Here is a 13,457-nt window from a genome sequence, read left to right on the forward strand (position 1 = left end):
AGCACAGGGCAAGAAGTCTGTAGCTGCCAACCATACAGTGATTTCCATAAATCACAATAATTAATATTAGTAGTCCGAAGCTCTCTGCCATAACAGCCTTCCTTCCAGGCTTATACCACCACATAGAGGAAGGGACAAGCGATTGTAATCGGGCTGCACTGCAAGGCGACCAATCCGGAGTGCAATTCGTATCAGGCAGTGCAAACTCAGGACAAATCAACAAAAAGAACACGTGCAAATGTAATTAATTAATTTGGTGATTAATAAACTCAAAAACAGCCAAAAAACCCATAATAAATTAGAATAACCATAAGAAAATGCATCCACAGCAAACCAAAAGTAAAAGTTAAAAACCAGTGCATTACAAAACAAAAGTTATAAATATATGTAATCAATATGCAATTAAGCTGAGTTTCCACAGTCTGTGACACTAGAAAACGACAATGGACAGGAAATCCAATGCTGTGTCGGACAGGTTTGACTAAGCTGGGCTCTGCCCTGAGAAGCAGTATGTGGCCAGATAATTGAGCATGCGACAATTAACGTCAATTAAGTTTGCTTTTAATAAATTGTATTATTATTATTATTATTATTATTATTATTATTATTATTATTATTATTACACTTGTTGTTTTTTGTTCCAATAAAGCACTGTAGCGTTAAGTGTGGCGGTGTATTTTGATAAGAGCATTCATAGCTCTGAGCTGAAGCTCTGATCTGAAGAAGACCTCTCCCTCAAAGTTATCAGATTTCCTAAGCTCATCAGCGTGTGAACTGGTTTACATCAAAGTGGTAGTCTTGGGAGGATGGCACCGAGAATAGGCCAAATAGCTTGGAATCCCTGCTGTGAGATGTCTGGGGAAGAGGGCCTGTAGGTAATGGAAATTAAATGGACGAGAGCCCAAATCCCGACACAGAGCTACGAACCTGGGCCAACCGGCATTTCCAAAAGATGGCATGGATTGACATCAGTCATAAATCAAGCCCCCCTCCAATAGGACACTGGGGGCTGAAACTGAAATCCAATCTCACAAACTCAAGAACCAATCATCTATTGAACTGACAGGCATATAAAGGGTAGCGCACGGCATCTCTCTCTCTCTCTCTTTCATCTGAACCAGTAACTCACTGTCACAGTTCAACCTGTAGCTCTGTTGCCCGAACCGGAACCAGAAACCAACTAAGTCTTTGCCGGCAACAGAAGCGTTAAACTGGGAGAAGGAGATTGAGCCGTATGAAGAATTCTTTTAAAGGACTTTATTAAATAAAGAACTTTACACACTGCACCTGCCCGCCTGTGCCCACCTGATCAGTGGAGTTTTACAGCTGGACAATTGACTAAGTCAACTGAATACGAAAGTGTCAGTCATTTAAATAGCTATTGAGTCTTAAGAAACTTGACCCTTGAAAACGAACAGGGCCCTGCTTTCCTCTTCAAGTAACTATGGTGGAAAAACCCTGCTTGCAAAGAAGATTTTGTGCACACCCTTGGAGCCTTCAAACCAGTGGAAAATCTGTTTGGAAAAGACTGTTTCGCGAAACCCCAACTTCCAGGTGCATCAATTGAGTGGAAGTTTTTGGACGAAGCCGAACCGGACTGCCTTTGTTCCAAACCACATGGACCTCGTGCCGTGTGCTGTTATCTGAGCCCGAAGCCAGAGAGGCCTCTCTGCGACGAAGTTCAGATAAGTTTAACAGTTTGGAGTTTATCATTCCTGACATTTGAGAAATCAATTAGAAATGTTAATCTGTGATTCATAACTCTAGAATGTGTAATATCATTTAGTTTTGCTTAAAAATAAATGTGTGTTGCATTAAACTGTTTTGTTTGACAATTTTAGAAATAAAACCTGTCAATGCCGAGAAATATCTTCTCATTCCTGTTTAACTGTTTTAGTCTGAAATTAACACACGTTAATAGACATTAGATTATTGGTGGCCCTGCCTATCCTTAATCACTGAATAATAATCAGTGTAGCGTAAGGTACACTTATAAATTTCAATTAAAGAAGTGAATTTATAGTATCACCTTATCACGAATCCTGGAATCTTGTATAACTCAATTTCTGTAATAATTGGACGCAGACACCAATTCCAAAGATATAAATTGTCAAATTTATTCAAAACAAAGACTAAATGTAGCACTACACTAATTATACAAAAGGGAAAAACTAATTAAAATTCAACTCTAGATCAACAAATCAAAGACAAATCACTTCCGTGACCAAATCAAAGACCATGGGATCGCATATATATATATATATATATATATATATATATATATATATATATAGTGTGTATGTGTGCATGTGTGCATGTATGTATGTATGTGTGTGTGCTAAACATAAACTGGGACATCACATGCTCTTAATGAATAGGATGCCCCTCCATTAGCCTCTTGCTAAATGACGTGATCTACATCAGTCTGGCGCTGTGTTATCTGAGCAGCTGAATTAAAGTGCTCTGCAGGTTACATTAACATGAACATGATATTAAACATGTTACTGTGCACATAGTAGGTGAGTCCTGTGTTTTGTTTCAGTGCTGTATGTATGGGCTCAAATGGGGGATCCAGTGATTGTGCAGCTCTTGACTGCAGGTCTCTGCACACACAGGGTGTTTAAGGAGTTGCTGAACAGGCGCTGCTGTTGAAACCGAGACAGTCGATACCATCCCACACAGAGATCACCAGACCAGCCCACCTGTTCACTGGTTGGGTTAGGAAGAACCGTCACTCAAACCTGCTGGACCAATGGAGACCCAGGATGCACGCCTCCCTACAAATCCCGCCCTCACGCCAAAACAGCGCCAAAACTCGTAAACGAAAAAAATAAATCGAAAGCAAAGAAATTGGCGGCGAAAGCAAAAATTGCAGAATCACAAGCAAAGACAGGGACAGGGATACTTTTTTTGTTTCCAATTTTATACATTTTGCATTCGATTTTATTTATTTTTGATCTCAACATTAATTTTTTCTCAAGTTTTTTTTTATTTACAATATATTTTTTGATCGATTTTTTTTTTTTTAATGCGATACTTATGACGCTAATTTGAGCCCATATTCCCCCCTTGTACTGATTGTGTCGTATATATTTTGTTGTGTCCAATACATATTTTTCTTATTTCTTATGTTCACTGCCACCCGTGACATACTTAAATGCAAAATTCTTTTTTTTTTTTAATAAATATTTATGTAAATATTTAACTAAATCCTAAAACTCTCAGTCACAAAATAAATATATAGCTTTTAAATAAATATTTAGTATAAATGTAAATGTTAAATGTGGAGTTTGCAAAATAAATATATAGCTAACATGCAAATACAGTCCTGCCCCTCTGGTGCTGGTCAGCCTCTCACAGCAGTGGGGCTGTACTTTGGTGTATCGTTGGGGCATCAACGTCAAATGTCTGATTCTGTTTTCATGATGCGGTCAGTGGATCTAGTGGACACTGGCTCCCAGTAAAAATACTGTTTTATTGAATGTAGTATTTTACATTACGAATAAAAACATTCACAATTTTAATACTTATGATTACAATTTTTAAAAAATTCTATTCTAAAATCATTTCTAAAACATTAAAATAAATCATATTTAAGAACACAACACAAACAGTGATTAAATGGCAAAGTAAAAGCGTTTCATGAAACTCAGTTTCTTGCCTGCAGCCTGGATGTTTTTAAACACATATGCCAGCCCCTGCGCCTTAATGAGTCACACAATGTCAGGGACCCTCTACCTCCATCCAGGGCACCCTTCACCATCTGCACTCTTTTCAGCCTCTCCATTTTACTCCCCCAGACAAACCGAAATATGATTATATTAATCAATTAATCAATGCCTGTCTGGGGGAAATATTGTGACGATGACAAAGGGGGGAACAATTGCCACTGTCACGTGACCACGCCACCCCTATTTTATTCCAGTGAGGAGGGGGTCTCACTATTCCCCCCTCTCCCCGCGCAGGCTTTAGCAAGATCCCAATGTACACACCAGAGTCAATATTTAGAATTACAACACAAGTTTATTACAATGGTTGCCAGGCGGGGCACGAAATCCGCCGGCCTTGAGGCCCTATTACGTAGAATTACAAACACTAAAACCGCCTTTAATAACCAGGCAATTGCGCTAGCAATCAATTAAAAAAAAAGAAACAGGAAATGTTTAAAACACAGGCAAAAATAAACTACTAAAACTAATCCTAAAAAAAATCCCCAATAAAACTATTCTAAAAGTAAACCCTGTCTTGGCCCCCACCCAAAAGTCCCGGAATTAAGGTGCGAATCTGCTGCAAGGAGACTTCGTCACCAATGTCCATTCAAGTTCTTGGCAGGTGGATTCCTAGGAGGCTTGGCAGTACGGTGCCCCCCTCCTACTGTGTCAGCCCCTGGGCCAGGCTCTGCAGTGCCACCAATCCTAGGCAGGGAGAGAGAAACAAGGAAAGGACATTCAGAGGGAACGCGTCATTGAGGCCGGGTAAGTGAAACCACACATACTAAAGTGGTTATTTTCCCATTCACGTCCCTCCACTATCCTTTTCCCCAGCGTCTCTCTCCACAGGTGCACTGCTTCCCGTCTCAGGCCCAGCTGACCACCAGGGGAACACACCGTCTCTACCAGCCCTGTCAGGTAAGTAGGAAAAATAGGAAATCAGTCCGGTCTCTCTTCTCAAATTAACTTTCCTTTTCTCCTCAGGATACCACACATGTTACGCAGAGGCAGCCAGGAGCCAGGAAGGGTGCACAGAAATCATCAGCCAAAACTCATTCAAAACCAAGGAGAGTTTTCCCATAAGACATCAGAGTACTTATCCTGCCATGAACAATTCCCCTGCAGCTTCCTCTGTTCCTCAAGGCTGTCTTCTAGGCTTATTCCCCATTGTTGCACACCCTCCTGCCAGGCTCCCCACAGTGCTGTCCTCCTTCCTTCTCAATCCCAGGTCTCCTTCTTCCTGCTCTCTGCACTCTTTTTAAAGCAGGTGCTCTTCAGTACGGGTCAGGAGATGAATGAAAACAGTTGTGCCAATTAAAGGAGTGGGGGGACACCGCCCAATCAGACGGGTGTGTCCGTGATTGGTGTCTGCAGTTGGTGAGAATATTGCCTTTAAGTGAAAACAATTAAGTGAAAAAAGCAAAGCAAATCAAGTGAAAATTAACAAGTAATATAACAAATACAAAAGTAATAACAAGTGAAAATAAAACCCCACAAACTCTGTAATAAAATAAACATAATAAATAACACCAATTAATAGGCAACACCAATCACCCGTCCCAGCACCTCTTGTAACAATATCATGCCAATGTAGAGAAGGATAGGGAAAAGGATGGCCTTTACATCCAGCACCTTACTAGTCATCGTCAAGGTCCTTGTGCTTATGTACTTTAGTTAAAGCTTCCTCCCTGCTCCGGCGACCATGTTGGTCCCATCGATTGTAAGCCCCAGAACCTTGATGGCCGGTGAAGAAACCAGTCTGGATGCATGGATGGTAAATGTATTTATTTAACATGCCGGGCCTGGAAGGGGCCCGACATGGAAGCACTCTGCCTCAGCAGAGACTTATTGAACAGCAGAAGTGGACAGCCTTTTATACAATGCATGACATGTTGGTCTGTGAGAAGGGGCACAGACAGATTTCCCAAAGTGTTGTCTTGAGATCAGGTTTCTGAATGTTTGTGGTGGTCTTCCTGAGCAGTGGGGGTCATCATGGAAGCAGGTGTTTTCCTGTTGTGGCATACAAACTGCCCAATCTCACATTTTTTTAACAATGCACAATGAGGTAATCAATCACTATAATGTAGCATCTTCAGCCTTGAGAGAACAACAGGAAACCACAAACAAACTGGTATCTGTGGACTATTGATCTTTTTGGGTGTTCCTCTTATTATAATGAACAGAAGTCAAAGTGGAGAGGAGAATGTCAAGAACATATCCTAGCCTGTTGCTAGCTTGACAAATCTACTTTGCTCAGTCTGCATATTATTATTATTATTTCTAATTTAAAAAATTATACAGTTTATATAAAACACGGTTGATGGGCCCTGGCCGACTGGCCATGCCCGAGAGAGGTAGACCTCACTCTTGGCCTTATTGACAGCAGCCCCCATCGCTCTGCAGAAGCTGTCCAGCAGTTCTTCCACCCTGGCCATGGACGGACCACAGCTGCAGGTATTCGTGGCCCACTCTGTCAAAGGCCTTCTCCTGGTCCAAGCTGATCAGGACCAGGGAAAGCCTTCTCTCGTTCGAGTAGGCCATGACATCCCTGAGCAGCATGGCATTGTCAGCCGCCGATCTCCTCCAGGCACCACAGACCTGGTTGGGACCCACGACTTGAGGGAGTGGCCCCTGTAGCTGGAGTAAGTGCTTTGTCCAATATCTTGTAGTCGGTGCAAAGGAGGCTGAACGGCTGCCAGTTCTTTAGATCCATTGGATCTCCCTTCCTATGGAGAAGAGTAAGGATACTAAGTTGAAGGGGTCAAATACTTATTTCCCTCATTAACATGCAAATCAATGTATAACTTTTTTGAAATGCATTTTTCAAAACGTGTAACTCTTCCTCCTCCATGATAACATGCACCCGGACACGCCTCCAACTCGCGCAAAATTTAGCTGAGAGACTTGACTAGAATCGGCCACTGACAGCAGTAGAGATGATAGCACGCTTAAGAAAGAGTTAGAGAGGAGGAATCTATCTAAATATAAAATTATTGGTCACAAATCATTGGTCAAATTTCTAAGTAATAAAGGCGTTTGCCTACACATAATTATATATAAATAAATCGGATTATACCGATGCAAAGATGTTAGAAACGATGCATCGCAATTTTATCCCACATTGTATCCGGTGCACACTTTTTCGATCCAGACAATCGCATCGTGAATGCGAATCAGTGAATCTTACCATCCCTAGTGCACATAGCCATGCATAAAATGGTTGTATCTCCCCAACCTTAAAAGGTAGCATATTCAAACCAACTTTCACATAAAGAAGACCAATTGTGAATACTTTCACACCCTTTGTTTTACTTCTGGGGGTGGTTTACCAGGGATAATTTGTGAAAAAATGTATCGTACCACAAGGCACACAGACCACCTGGTAAACAGGTAATATGCTTTTAATTGCACTTTTTCAGTTTATAGTGTAGAACAGAGTAAAGAATGTAAGTCTTTGATGCACATAGCAAAATATATTTATTTAACATGTAATCTCCACAACCTCAGCGGAGTCTCTCTGACTAACAAAATGTAACAGCATTTATAGAAAGCATGACGTGGTTCTGTGGGCAGGGTCCAGTCACATGCTCCCAAGAAGTGTTGCTTTGCTTTGCTTTGAGGGAGGTGTGGGATGCAGAAACCTGATGGCTTCCTTTGATGTACTCCGGTACTCTGAGAAGTCCAGTTCTATGGTCATCATTAACAACTGTGAATCAATCATTATGATGTGACTTCTCCAAGTCACTGTCCAAATATTTATGAACCTAATTGTACATACATGCATTAACACAGAAATATATAAATAAAGGCTCCTTCAAGTCATAACATGATTAAAATGTGGCCTATCCATTTGTTCCTCCATGGAACCAAATGAAAGGTGACAAATGGAGTGCTGTAACACACAGAGCTGAGAGAATAAGGCTAAAACAAGTGAATAGTGGCTTCTGGAGGAGCACAACAAGTGGGCTAAAGCATGCCGTGTGCGGCACCTGGAAGCTGCGAGATATAAGGCTGTAGCAAGTGTATTGCGGCTTCTTGGGGCCCGGGAAAGCATAGGCTAAAGCAGCGTTTGTATGGCACTAGCTGGGACCTTGCGGTAGTTGTTCATACACTACAATCGCAGGCTATATTGCGAAGGCTCAATGCATATGCCTTTGTTTCTGGGAGATACAGGGGTGGCCCCACTCGCCCTCGATTGCATAAAATGTTCTACTAGTACTAGCCACTTCAATGCATGTGGAATCCCATATAGTACACTATTATCTGATTAGTATTATATATTTCACTTTCAGTGAACTGTGTGGGTCAGATGTGCATATAGTCTGACTTAAAGTTAGACAATACAAATATTTACACTATATACATTTATTTTTCCAAATAGCTGAATTAGTATTTTTTTTACATGTTTTTCAAGTTCTCATGTAACCATCTCAAATAACTGCAATTAGCAGTGCATTTGTCATCTTGATATATTTATTATTTATTTATTTATTTATTTATTTATTTATTTATATCATGGGATAATGTGCTGGAGCATTAGTGTTAGGACTGTAGTATCTGTCTCTGTACCCTTCATTGCATTGTGTCTCACTGTACAGGGGTATGTGTATGCATATCCTTGTCTCCCCCCATCGCCCACCCTCTCCCTCTCTCCTCCCCCATCACCGTCCCTCTCACACTTCCTCTCTTCCTCCCCATCACCCTCCCTCCCTCTCTCTCTCTCGCTGCTCAGCCATGAAGTGCAGGGAGGTTATGGGCCAGCTGCGGCAGATTGAAGTCAGCACAGGGCAGTTGTTTGACACATCCACATCTTCACCCTGTACGGGGATTGATGGACACAGCTGCCCGGGGCACTCAAGCACATCACGGTCAGACGCTCGGGCATCTGGGGCACCAACAACACAGATACCATCTTCAAGCTGGTGAATGCTAATTGGGTATAGGTGCCAGGTTACAGGCAGAGAGAGGGAGAGGGAGGTTGTGGTAGAGGGAGGGGAAGAGTTAGAGGGGTTGGGGGTGGAAGAGAGATGGCAGGGCCTGGGAAAGAGAGGTAGGATGAAGGAATACCAATATTTGCCTTCACTAGTTGCACTGGTTAATTAACCACACTCTCTGCTTCTGCTTCTGCTTCTGCTTCTGCTTCTGCTTCTGCTTCTGCTTCTGCTTCTGCTTCTGCTTCTGCTCCCTGCCCTCTCCTCCCTCAGGTCCTCTCTCAGGTCAGATGAAGCAGATTGATGCCAGGGGTGTCCAGTTCATGGCTGGGGTCAGCACTGTGGACAGCATCTACTGCCCCGGCCAGGAGGCCACAGTGGGATACAAGGGCCCTGGCTCCCCCTTCCACTGGCAGCGCAACCTGTGGTCTCTCAGGGACTTCAGCTGTGGCCCCCTGGGCTGCTGGGAGGTGAACTACTTTGATGAAGTCTACATGTTGTAGTATCAGGGGACAGGGTGGACGCCGGTGGATGGGAAACTATCCATGCTAGAAGTGGGCACCGATGGCAGTGTGTACGGGGTCAGCACTGCCACGGATATTCTCTACAGGTGAGATGTCTTAACTATTTCTATTTCTATATATCTTAGCAGATGCCCTTATCCAGGATTACTTATAATTGTTACAATATATCACATTATTTTTACATACAATTACCTATATTACCGCAGGTGAGATGTTATTTTAAATATATATATTTTTTGTTATTATTATAACTATTGGTATTTCTACTATAATTTGTATTATTTTTATTATTATTGTTTTAATTATAGTTATCGTCACATTATAGTTTATTGTATGCTTAAATCATATGTTTATTGTCCTTGATATGATTACTATTATTTGTTTTAATACTGGTAGTAGTAGTAATGTACATATTATTACTATTATTGTAATAGTATAGTTTTTACCACTATACTACTATTGGGATGTTAGTTCAGTTTGCATTATTTATTACAAGTCTAACTTTCTTTCTTAGATTCTTCCTCACCCTGTCTCTACCTCTCCCCTCCCCCCTGCACCCCCTCTCAGGGATGGCATCACCAACAGCAACACTGTGGGCACTGGCTGTACCATGCTGAGCATGTGCCTAAAGAGCAAGCACGTGTCCTTTGACCTGGGTCATTTGTGGGTCATCACCCAAGACAACCAGATCCTGGACTGCAGCTGAGCAGAGACAGCAGAGACCCCACAACTTGCTATGGGTTTGCTAGAAATATATATAAACATATGTATATACACTCACCTAAAGGATTATTAGGAACACCTGTTCAATTTCTCATTAATGCAATTATCTTACCAACCAATCACATGGCAGTTGCTTCAATGCATTTAGGGGTGTGGTCCTGGTCAAGACAATCTCCTGAACTCCAAACTGAATGTCTGAATGGGAAAGAAAGGTGATTTAAGCAATTTTGAGCGTGGCATGGTTGTTGGTGCCAGACGGGCCGGTCTGAGTATTTCACAATCTGCTCAGTTACTGGGATTTTCACGCACAACCATTTCTAGGGTTTACAAAGAATGGTGTGAAAAGGGAAAAACATCCAGTATGCGGCAGTCCTGTGGGCAAAAATGCCTTGTTGATGCTAGAGGTCAGAGAAGAAAGGGCCGACTGATTCAAGCTGATAGAAGAGCAACTTTGACTGAAATAACCACTCGTTACAACCGAGGTATGCAGCAAAGCATTTGTGAAGCCACAACACGTATAACCTTGAGGCGGATGGGCTACAACAGCAGAAGACCCCACCGGGTACCACTCATCTCCACTACAAATAGGAAAAAGAGGCTACAATTTGCACAAGCTCACCAAAATTGGACAGTTGAAGACTGGAAAAATGTTGCCTGGTCTGATGAGTCTCGATTTCTATTGAGACATTCAGATGGTAGAATCAGAATTTGGCGTAAACAGAATGAGAACATGGATCCATCATGCCTTGTTACCACTGTGCAGGCTGGTGGTGGTGGTGTAATGGTGTGGGGGATGTTTTCTTGGCACACTTTAGGCCCCTTAGTGCCAATTGGCCATCGTTTAAATGCCACGGCCTACCTGAGCATTGTTTCTGACCATATCCATCCCTTTATGACCACCATGTACCCATCCTCTGATGGCTACTTCCAGCAGGATAATGCACCATGTCACAAAGGTCGAATCATTTCAAATTGGTTTCTTGAACATGACAATGAGTTCACTGTACTAAACTGGCCCCCACAGTCACCAGATCTCAACCCAATAGAGCATCTTTGGGATGTGGTGGAACGGGAGCTTCGTGCCCTGGATGTGCATCCCACAAATCTCCATCAACTGCAAGATGCTATCCTATCAATATGGGCCAACATTTCTAAAGAATGCTTTCAGCACCTTGTTGAATCAATGCCACGTAGAATTAAGGCAGTTCTGAAGGCGAAAGGGGGTCAAACACAGTATTAGTATGGTGTTCCTAATAATCCTTTAGGTGAGTGTACACAGACACAAAATTCCTGTCTTTCACTCAGAGCTTCAATATTTTCAAGCATTGAAAAATACAGCAGCGTCTGAGTGTCTGTGTTTCTGTGTTTCCGTGTGTGTCTGGTCTGTGTGTGTATCACTGTGTGTGCATCTGTGCACATGTGGTGTCTGTGTGTGTCATGAACAGTGACAGAAGGCTTGTTATCACGTTTTATTTATTATGTATTTTTCTTTCTTTGGTATTATTATTATTATTATTAATAATAATTTTTTGGTGGGTGGATCTCTTTATTAACCATATGGTTTTATGGTTTCTTTATCGCTGTTAAATTTTATTGATTGTTTACTTGTAATGTGGGAAACCGTTGTCACCAAACCACCCGTGACATGCGCATCTTCATTTAAGTGTAGGCCTATGTCTGCATGTGTGTTTATTTAAAGCAATCACACCTTTTAAAGTTATTTTAAAAGGATGAAATCCAAGTACAAGTAATTACAAAAGTAATACAATTTGAGACTGAAAAAAGGGTCTGAAAGAGGACCATTAAATATTTGCATTGGTACAGCCCTAGAACCATGACAGTAAACAATGATTATATGGCTCAAAAGTTGACCAAGCCCAAAGAGGTCACTTTGGCCTTTGGACACTTTGACCAAAGGAACGAATTGAAGGAATTGTGTTCCTTTCCATAAATGGTCTGAAGCAATTCAACAAATAATTCTAGATGGTTTTGCACTACATCTAGTTCATTATGAGATATGTATATTTGAAGTAGTACATTGAATTAAAAAGCAGTGACCAACACACAACAGGGATTAAGAAAGCAAGACATTTCTCAATTTGGGGGCTGCTTGCTGCTGCTGCGTACCTTAGCAAGCTTATTTGCCTGACCGCCCTTCCTCCTCCTCTGCTCACATGCCCACCTATGCCCGATATGCTGTTCACCTGGATCACAGCTCCGCCCCAACAAGGCAGAGCCTCCCAAAAATGGTACAAACTCATCCACGTTCCCCTCCATGAAGGCTTTATTAAAAGGCAAAAGCGTTATACGTAATGAAGAGGAACCCGAGTCCAAGATGCTTCCAACCAGCCCCCGGGCGCTCCCTCTGGCCACAGGCCACGCTCCAGGGGACCGGGGGGTTGAAGGGTGGGGTCACTGGACAGGGACAACAAACGCCTCCAGTGACAGGCGGACGCACACAGAGGTAGAGAGAGAGAGAGAGAGAAAGAGAGAGAGAATGCCCACCCAACCTTTGACAAAACTGAGAAAAAAGAAAAATGGTCAGTCCTCCTGGGGGAGGGACACACAGCCCCCCCTGGCTGCCCAATGTGTCACCGCCTACCACAGCCTGAGGGACACAGTGACACACGAGCACCAGTGGTAAATAAAATGTAAATACTCGTTTGTAATGCATTTCATTGTATTTCAAAAAAGGAATCTGGAAATAGTAAACCTATTTTCTTTATTTGTATGTATTAAAGATCACATTTTTCTGTACTTTATTACATCTTATTGTGATTTATAATTCTATTATTTATTTTCCATATGTATGTATGTATGTATGTATGTACAATTGCTTTGACAATACAAATGTATTGAATTGAGAGAGAGAGAGACAGACAGACAGACAGACAGACAGACAGACAGACTGACAGACACACAGAGCCAGCCACACAAACACACGCACATGCACACACACACACAAGTATTGCAACTATTGTAAGAAAAATACACACCACATACTGAATCTTGATTGAACAAATAGCATAGCACTAATATTCTGTTGTAATTCATAGTTGTTTTAGCTACAGATTATAAATATAGCAACATAGTGGAAACAAAAGCTTATAGTCTGGCTGAATCATTGTGAATTTAATTAATAAAAGGCGGTTGTGCTGTTTGAAGGTCTGACTCATGTACATAATATGGTTTTAAGTGAACATTAACCTGTGGAATGTAATGTAAAAATGGAGATGTCACCTAAATAGACATATCTAAAAGTAATTATTTATTTTGAGAGGGCCATACATGTTAACCATAATGCTGCATACTAGTAGTATAAATACTGAAATCTCACCTTTCTGGTAAAGAAATTGTTATAAATCAGGTGTACTCACTTTTAGAACACAAGCTCAAGTATATCGTAAAAATATGATGAACATATGAAATATGTATGGTGTAGTTCCTATTCAACACGTGTTGAACAATAGGTTTTGAAATGATTGATATGGCTAGCATGTAGGCTACATTAATCAACAAACTATCACCCTGGTATAATCTTACTTAAAGGTTTTAACTGTCATGCAATA

The 13,457-nt window shown here is 41.6% G+C and overlaps 1 non-coding gene across 1 annotated transcript; it reads right to left on the reverse strand.

Moving 5' to 3' along the window:
* Positions 1–12,106: 12,106 nt before the first annotated feature.
* LOC136765340 (U5 spliceosomal RNA) lies at positions 12,107–12,220 on the reverse strand. The gene has a single exon (XR_010821536.1). It is a non-coding gene; the product is annotated as a U5 spliceosomal RNA (small nuclear RNA).
* Between the last annotated feature and the right edge of the window lie 1,237 nt (positions 12,221–13,457).

The sequence above is a fragment of the Amia ocellicauda genome, chromosome 12 (genome assembly GCF_036373705.1).
Source record: "Amia ocellicauda isolate fAmiCal2 chromosome 12, fAmiCal2.hap1, whole genome shotgun sequence".
Classification (NCBI taxonomy): Eukaryota; Metazoa; Chordata; class Actinopteri; order Amiiformes; family Amiidae; genus Amia; species Amia ocellicauda.